Below are 8,011 nucleotides of genomic sequence, written 5' to 3'. Positions count from 1 at the left end.
CCATTGTTCTGAAAATTACAGATAGCCTAGAGTTGTCCCTAAATAAGAAACCAGCAAAGTTTCAGAAGGATAGGTGCAGCAGTTCATGTGGAAGGGGAGTTCTCCAATTTGGAGGAGGGAGTGATTTGCTTTCCTTTCCCTTCACCCCCTCTCCAATAGTTTTTGGGTAGATTTGTATGAAAATGCACAGGTCATTAGAGGTATCCCCCAGGCAAGAAACCTGCAAAGTTTCTGAAGGATATACATGCATGCAAATTTAGAATTACTAGAATTTATTTACATTTCACCAATGTTAGCAGCAGGAACGTGGGTGGGAAGGTGCTATTGCACTCACATCCTGCATTAAAAGCCTCAACAGTTCCTCGATCATGACACCACATAGTCCTAACCCTCCTTCTGGAATAATTCAAGTCCTACAGCTATTTAGGAGAAATTAAAGTGGAGGGGGAGAAAGACGTTGGAGGTTGATTGGATCCTTTGCTGTACTGAAGCTATTAAACTTCTGAAGAAGCCAAAGGTTCTAGTTTGGGGCAGTGAAATTAGATGCTGTGTGTAATAGCAGTATTTCACATGGAGCTCTTTCTTGTCTTCCTTCTCTCTCTTCAAAATTTCATTGCAGGCAAGCTCCTAATAGTGGGCATGTAAGAGCAGAAAAATAGGGGGAGAGAGGTTTTTTGCACCTCAAAAAAACAAAAACAAAAAACCACACCAGAGATTAGGGATAGTAACCTCCTAACAGTCACCTTACACACCTTCTGATTAAGATCTCTAATCCCCTGTGTGGCTTGACAATTTTTACTTTTTGTTTTAGTCTTTGAGAAAAGGAAACTTTCTGCATGATTAGAACAAAAGCCAATGGACCTAACTGTCTGAACTTTGGCAGGCTTAGTCAGCTCCAGAGAGGCTGCCAGGTCCCCAAATTCCATGCACTTATGTGGAAGCACAAAACAATTATAACTCTTTACTTTGACAGATTTTCTTGAAAAAAGCAAATTTTACCAGTGGCTAGCACAAAAGCCCTCCTTCATGGATCACTGCCTTGTTGTGGTGAAGGGGCTTGCATAACTCAGTGAAGCCATAAGCTATGCCGTGCAGGGCCACCCAAGAAGGACAGGTCATGGCGGAGAGTTCTGACAAAATGTGGTCAACCCCATGGAACGTATCACAAAGCTAAAAAATATGACGCTGGAAGATGAGCCCCTCAGGTTGGAAGGTGTCCAATATACTACTGGGGAAGAGCAGAGGGTATTTCCAAGTAGTGCCAGAAAGAGTGAAGCGGCTGGGCCAAAGCTGAAAGGACACTCAGCTGTGGATGTGTCTGGTGGTGAAAAGAAAGTCCGATGCTGTAAAGAACAATATTGTTTAGGAACCTGGAATGTAAGATCAGTGAATCAAGATAAGCTGGAGGCGGACAAACATGAGATGGCAAGATTGAACATTGACATCTTGGGAATCAGCAAACTAAAATGGACAAGCATGGGCGAATTTAATTCAGGTGACCATCATATCTACTACTGTGGGCAAGAATCCCTTAGAAGAAATGGAGTAGCACTCATAGTCAACAAAAGGGTGGGAAAAGCAGTACTGGGGTACAATCTCAAAAACGATAGAATGATCTCAGTACGAATCCAAGGCAAACCATTCAACATCACAGTCATTCAAGTCTATGCCCCAACCACTGAGGCCAAAGAAGCTGAGGTTGATCGGTTCTATGAAGACCTACAACACCTTCTAGAACTAACACCAAAAAAAGATGTCCTCTTCATCATAGGGGATTGGAATGCTAAAGTAGGAAGTCAAGAAATCACTGGGATAACAGGCAAGCATGGCCTTAGTGTACAAAATGAAGCAGGGCAAAGGCTAACAGAGTTCTGCCAAGAGAACACGCTGATCATAACAAACACTCTTTTCCAACAGCACAAGAGGCGACTCTACACATGGACATCACCAGATGGTCAATATCGAAATCAGATTGATTATATCCTTTGCAGCCAAAGATGGAGAAGCTCTATACAGTCAGTAAAAACAAGACCAGGAGTTGACTGTGGCTCAGATCATGAGCTTCTTGTTGCAAAATTTCGGCTTAAATTGAAAGCCGAATAGGGAAAACCACTAAACCATTCAGGTATGAGCTAAAACATATCCCTTATGAACATACAGTGGTGATGAATAGATTTAAGGGATTAGATCTGATAGTGCCTGAGGAACTATGGACAGAAGTCCCTAACACTGTTCAGGAGGCAGCAATTAAATCCATCCCAAAGAAAAAGAAATGCAAGAAAGCCAAGTGGCTGTCTGATGAGCCTTTACAAGTAGCTGAGGAAAGAAGGGAAGTGAAAAGCAAAGGAGAAAGGGGAAGATATATCCAACTGAATGCAGATTTCCAGAGAATAGCAAGGAGAGACAAGAAGGCCTTCTTAAATGAACAATGCAAAGAAATCGAGGAAAACAACAGAATGGGAAAGACTAGAGATCTTCTCAAGAAAATCGGAGATTTTCAAGAAAATCGGAGAAAGGGAACGTTTTGTGCAAAGACGGGCATGATAAAGGACAAAGAAGGCAGGGGCCTAACAGAAGCAGATGAGATTAAGAAGAGGTGGAAAGAATACACAGAAGAACTATACAGGAAAGATCTGAATGTCCCTGATAGCCATGATAGTGCGGTCACTGAACTTGAGCCGGACATCCTAGAGAGTGAAGTCAAGTGGGGCTTAGGAAGCATTAGTAACAACAAAGCTAGCGGAGATGACAGTATTCCAGCTGAGCTATTTAAAATCCTAAAAGATGATATTGTTAAAGTGCTGCACTCAATATGCCAACAAATGTGGAACACTCAACAGTGGCCACAAGACTGGAAAAGGTCAGTTTACATTCCAGTCCCAAAGAAGGGCAACGCCAAAGAGTGTTCAAACTACTGTACAATTGTGCTCATTTCACATGCCAGCAAGGTTATGCTCAAAATCCTACAAGCTAGGCTTCAGCAGTATGTGAACCGAGAACTACCGGAAGTACAAGCTGGGTTTTGAAGAGGCAGAGGAACTAGAGATCAAATCGCCAACATTCGCTGGATCATGGAGAAAGCAAGAGAATTCCAGAAAAATGTCTATTTCTGCTTCATTGACTATGCCAAAGCCTTTGATTGTGTGGATCACAACAAACTGTGGCAAATTCTTAAAGAGATGGGAGTACCAGACCACCTTACCTGTCTCCTGAGAAACCTGTACGAGGGTCAAGAAGCAACAGTAAAAACCAGACATGGAACAACCGATTGGTTCCAAATTTGGAAAGGAGTACGACAAGGCTGTATATTGTCGCCCTGCTTATTTAACTTATATGCAGAGTACATCATGAGAAATGCCAGGCTGGATGAATCACAGGTCGGAATTTAGATTGCTGGGAGAAGTATCAACAACCTCAGATACGCAGACGACACCACTCTAATGGCAGAAAGTGAAGAGGATCTAAAGAGCCTCTTGTTGAGGGTGAAAGTGGAGAGTGCAAAAGCTGGTTTGAAACTCAACATTAACAAAACTAAGGTCATGGCATCTGGCCCCATCACTTCCTAGCATATAGAAGGGAAAGAAATGGAAGCAGTGACAGATTTTATTTTCTTGGGCTCCAAGATCACCGCAGACGGTGACTGTAGCCATGAAATTAAAAGATGCTTGCTCCTTGGGAGGAAAGCTATGGCAAACCTAGACAGCATAGTAAGAAGCAGAGACATCACCTTGCCGACAAAGGTTCGTATAATCAAAGCTACAGTTTTCCCAGTAGTAACGTATGGCTGTGAGAGCTGGACTATATGGAAGGCTGAGCGCCGAAGAATTGATGCTTTCGAACTGTGGTGCTGGAGAAGACTCTTACGAGTCCCCTGGACTGCAAGGAGGTCAAATCAGTCAATCCTAAAGGAAATCAACCCTGACTGCTCATTGGAAGGACAGATAGTGAAGCTGAAGCTCAAATATTTTGGCCACCTAATGTGAAGAGAAAAGTCACTGGAAAAGACCCTGATGCTGGGAAAGATTGAAGGCAAAAGGAGAAGGGGACAGCAGAGGATGAGATGGCTAGATAGCATCACCGATGCAATGAATATGAACTTGAGCACACTCCAGGGGAGAGTGGAGGACAGGAAGGCCTGGTGTGCTATGGTCCATGGGGTCACGAAGAACAACAACAACAAGCACAAAATCCACTGGATCTAACTGTCTGAACTTTGGCAGGCTCAGTCAGCTCCATAGGGGCTGACAGGTCCCCAAATTCCATGAACTTATGTGGAAGAACAAAAAAATCAGTCAGCTCTTTTCTTGGACAGATTTTCTTGGAAAAAAGCAAAATTTACCTGTGACTAGCACAAAAGCCTATCTGAAATGTGGCAAATTCAGTCAGCTCAATAGGGGCTGCCAGGTCCCCAAACACCATGCACTTATGTGGAAGCACAAAAAAAAAAGGATAGCTCTTTGCTTTGACATGTTTTCTTGAAAATAGCAAGTTTTACCTGGGACTAGCACAAAAACCACTGGACCCAACTGCCTGAAATTTGGCAGGTTCAATCAGCTCCATGGGGCTACCAGGTCTCCAAATGTCATGTATTTATCTTACAAACTAAAAAGGTTATGGCCGTTTCTATTTTCCAATGCAAGTCAATGGGAAAATGTAAAAAAATGACAGGACAGCTTAAAAGATCTGGGGCACAGCTCAAACGATCCAGGGCCCGTGCCCAGGTGGGCCCTCTTCGAATGATGCCCTTGCAACTGGGTAACATCTGGACCAGATGGTACTCCAACTACATTCATCTCTGCTTACTTAAGACAGCCTAGCTGGATGTGAGCAATTTTAGATACAAAATATATAGGACATTGATCCCAGTGGGCTACACGTGGCTCAGTCTCTTGACTCCCTGAGCCAGTGTCATGTTCCACCACCTTCCTGTTAGGGCCATGCTAGAACTAGACAAAACCTCAGAGAAAAGGAGGACTCTGTTGCTGGTCCTAGTACTTATGGGGCTCAAAGGGACCCAGCAGACAGCAAAAGCCCCCCTCCCCAAGAAGATACCCAACTTGAGGAGCCTGGAAGTTCAGAGGTCCCACTCTCTAGAACTTCTAGAAGCTCTAGAACATCTAGGATCACCCCCAGGAGCAGAGACAGCAACCAAAGGCACAGTACCAGCCTGACAACACAAAGCCCTCCATTTCTGTGTCCTCCTTATGAGTGGGAAGCCAGACTTCTCACATGCCCCAGATCAGGGCCCCGATGACATGTCAGGGCAGCAGAACCAGCTACAAAGTTGCTCAATTGGAAGCTAGCCACTGCTGAAGCAACACTTTATTCCGCTGTGTTCCTGATGACTCCTTTGCTGGACAGCTCCCCTGCTGTCTGGAACATCTGATCCCCGATACACTAGGCCGCTCGCTGGTAAGGCAGAATTTCGAGCCACACAACAGTGATGGCAGGAATAGGACAGCCTGATTGTATTAGACTCTTCACCACTCAAAGGGTTCTGCTGGCTGACATTAACCTGATGCAACAGTGAAGGAGAAGTATACTTTCTTTGCTGTCATTACTGCCACAGAGTTGGGCCTAAAATGGACTCTAGCCTGTGTTCAGCTGTGTTGATTACAAGGGCAGAAGCCAATGGGGCTGCTCTGTCTCCATGGGTTCCGTTGTGCCTGGGGACTCACTGCTCATGCAACTGTGCTTTTGCAGTTCTAAAAATAACTCAAGAAACAAGCACAGTTGCCTTTTGCGAGCTCTGCTGACTGCCCCATTTAGCTCATTTGGAGTTATTTTTAGATCCACAAAAGCCCCGCTGCACAAGCGGTGGGTCCTGCAAGCACACAGACACAATACAGTATTACCCCAAGTTTCCTGCCATCTGTTTTCTAGCTGTTGACCCAGTAATTTCATTGCCACCAGCTCTTATATGAAGGATCAGAAGGTGTCCTATGATTTGGGCAAGGGTGTCTAGGAAATACTACATTGATAGCCTGGGTAATCTCCCCATTCCAGACAGAGACCAGGGCCTTGGCAAGATCATCAATCCTATCAATGGGAAATCCCCCCAGAGACATTAGGGGCCCAGAAACCCCCATGGGTTTTATAGGAGCTCTAGATGCACTGGCTTTTGGGCATGTGTAGTGTGCACAATGGATTTAATTGACATTACCCTGGCACCTTGGCTCACCATCCATTTTGGTCTGGAAGGGGCAGCCTGGGAGCTTCCAGGAATGCTGTTAAGGCTCTGGAACAATGATTCCTCCTTGATTAAAGAATTTGTTTCCTGTGCCCTGGGGAAAACATGCAAATGCCTACCTGATTGTCATGTCACTATCCAGACAACTAATCCACAACGGTACCTTTGAACTGGCCAGTCAAAAGCCCTGGTGGGGAAAGTGCCCCAGTCCTGAAGTGTCCCCACCTCCTAACCAGGTCAAGTACCTGAGTACCCTTAACAGCACTTTTTACGTATTTGGCTATTTTGTATAGCAAGAGTGGGCAACCTGTGGCCTTCCAGATGTTTTGGCCTATGACTTCCATCAGCCCTGCAGGACTAGATGGACAAATAGTTTGACCTCATTTAAGGCATCTTGCTGTGTTCTACTCTGATCGCAATTGGCTTGCAGGCAGAGGTCGTTCCATGACTTGCTAATCTGATCCTTCTAACTGGAAATGCTGAGGACTGAACTAGCTAATTAATTTCTCAACCAAATAATCTCAACTAAAATAAATTCTTCAATTAATTTGCACCCTGACCCAGATCATCCCAAACCAATGGAAAACATTTTTTCTAAGCTTATGCAGGGGAAGGGTGTTTTTTTTGGGGGGGGGGGGTTGCAGCATGTAGGAGGGGAAACGTTAACCCTTTCCTGCCCAGCTGCAATCCCTTGTGAAAAATGCTGCCTGCATGGCAATTAAGGGTACAATCCTATGCATGTTTAGACAGAAAAAAGTTCTACAACTCCCTGCATTCCCCAGCCAGCCATGCTGGCTGGGAGATATAGGCCTTTTCTTTTCTTTTTTGTCTAAACATGCATAGGAAGGAAAGCAGAAAGAAAAAAACACCATTCCATTGGCACCAATGGACACTCAGGGCTCTGTGGAATTGATCTAGGGCCCTGGGAAATAGATTTTAGGGCAGCACCCCATAGGCCCAGGCCTAGCAACAGAACTGCCCACAATAAAAGTTGACTTACAGGCAAGCACTGGAGCAGAAGATATCCCGATAGCTGCTTCTGCACTTACTCTGGCACCAAAGATGTAATCTACTGTCTGTGTTATACTTGATCCTATGACCTACTGGGCTTTGCATTAAAAAATAAAAAAAACAAAAGAAGTAGTGATGGAACTTGTCTGGCACTCAAACAAGTTACAGGACTGTATACTGACTTAAATTAGGCCATGTAGAAGAGAGCACATTTGAGTTCAGCCCAATGCACATTTCTGCACTACTGAGTAACTACAACTAGTCTGTCCAGTGTTCCTGATTATCTACGGTTATCTACGGTAAGAGCTTCCAGATAAGAAACTGCGGCTTCCAGGGCACTTGGAGACCCATCATCTCTACTTAAGCACTGGGAATAAAGAACCAAATATAGATGTGCCTATGCAAGTAATACTGTTCTTGGATTTTGTTTTGTATTGATATATTGAGTTTTCTCATGGACAAAGAATAACATTTACTACTACTATGCGAACCACCACCACCACCACCACACAAATAGAAAATCAAATAACCGATTCCTAATGCTCACAAATGTGTGCATGTACAACGTGCATACAAGAAACAGGTTTTTTATTTGGAATGCATGTTGGGTACTATTACTACTACATGTATCAAAAATCAAATAACTGATTCATAATACTTACTGGTCCATGCACAAAGTGCATACAACGAACAGGTGTTTTTTTTTTTAAAGTCTGGAATGCACGTTGGTTCATTTCTATTCCTCATAGCGACGTTCAGGGTGACTTAAGCCCTCTTCAGGCATTTAGTGCCTGTGGGTACTGAACACGT

This window comes from Heloderma suspectum, chromosome 1, assembly GCF_057233095.1.
Source record: "Heloderma suspectum isolate Gila_16-S chromosome 1, 16-S_ref, whole genome shotgun sequence".
NCBI classification, from domain to species: domain Eukaryota; kingdom Metazoa; phylum Chordata; class Lepidosauria; order Squamata; family Helodermatidae; genus Heloderma; species Heloderma suspectum.
This window is presented reverse-complemented; position numbering follows the sequence as displayed.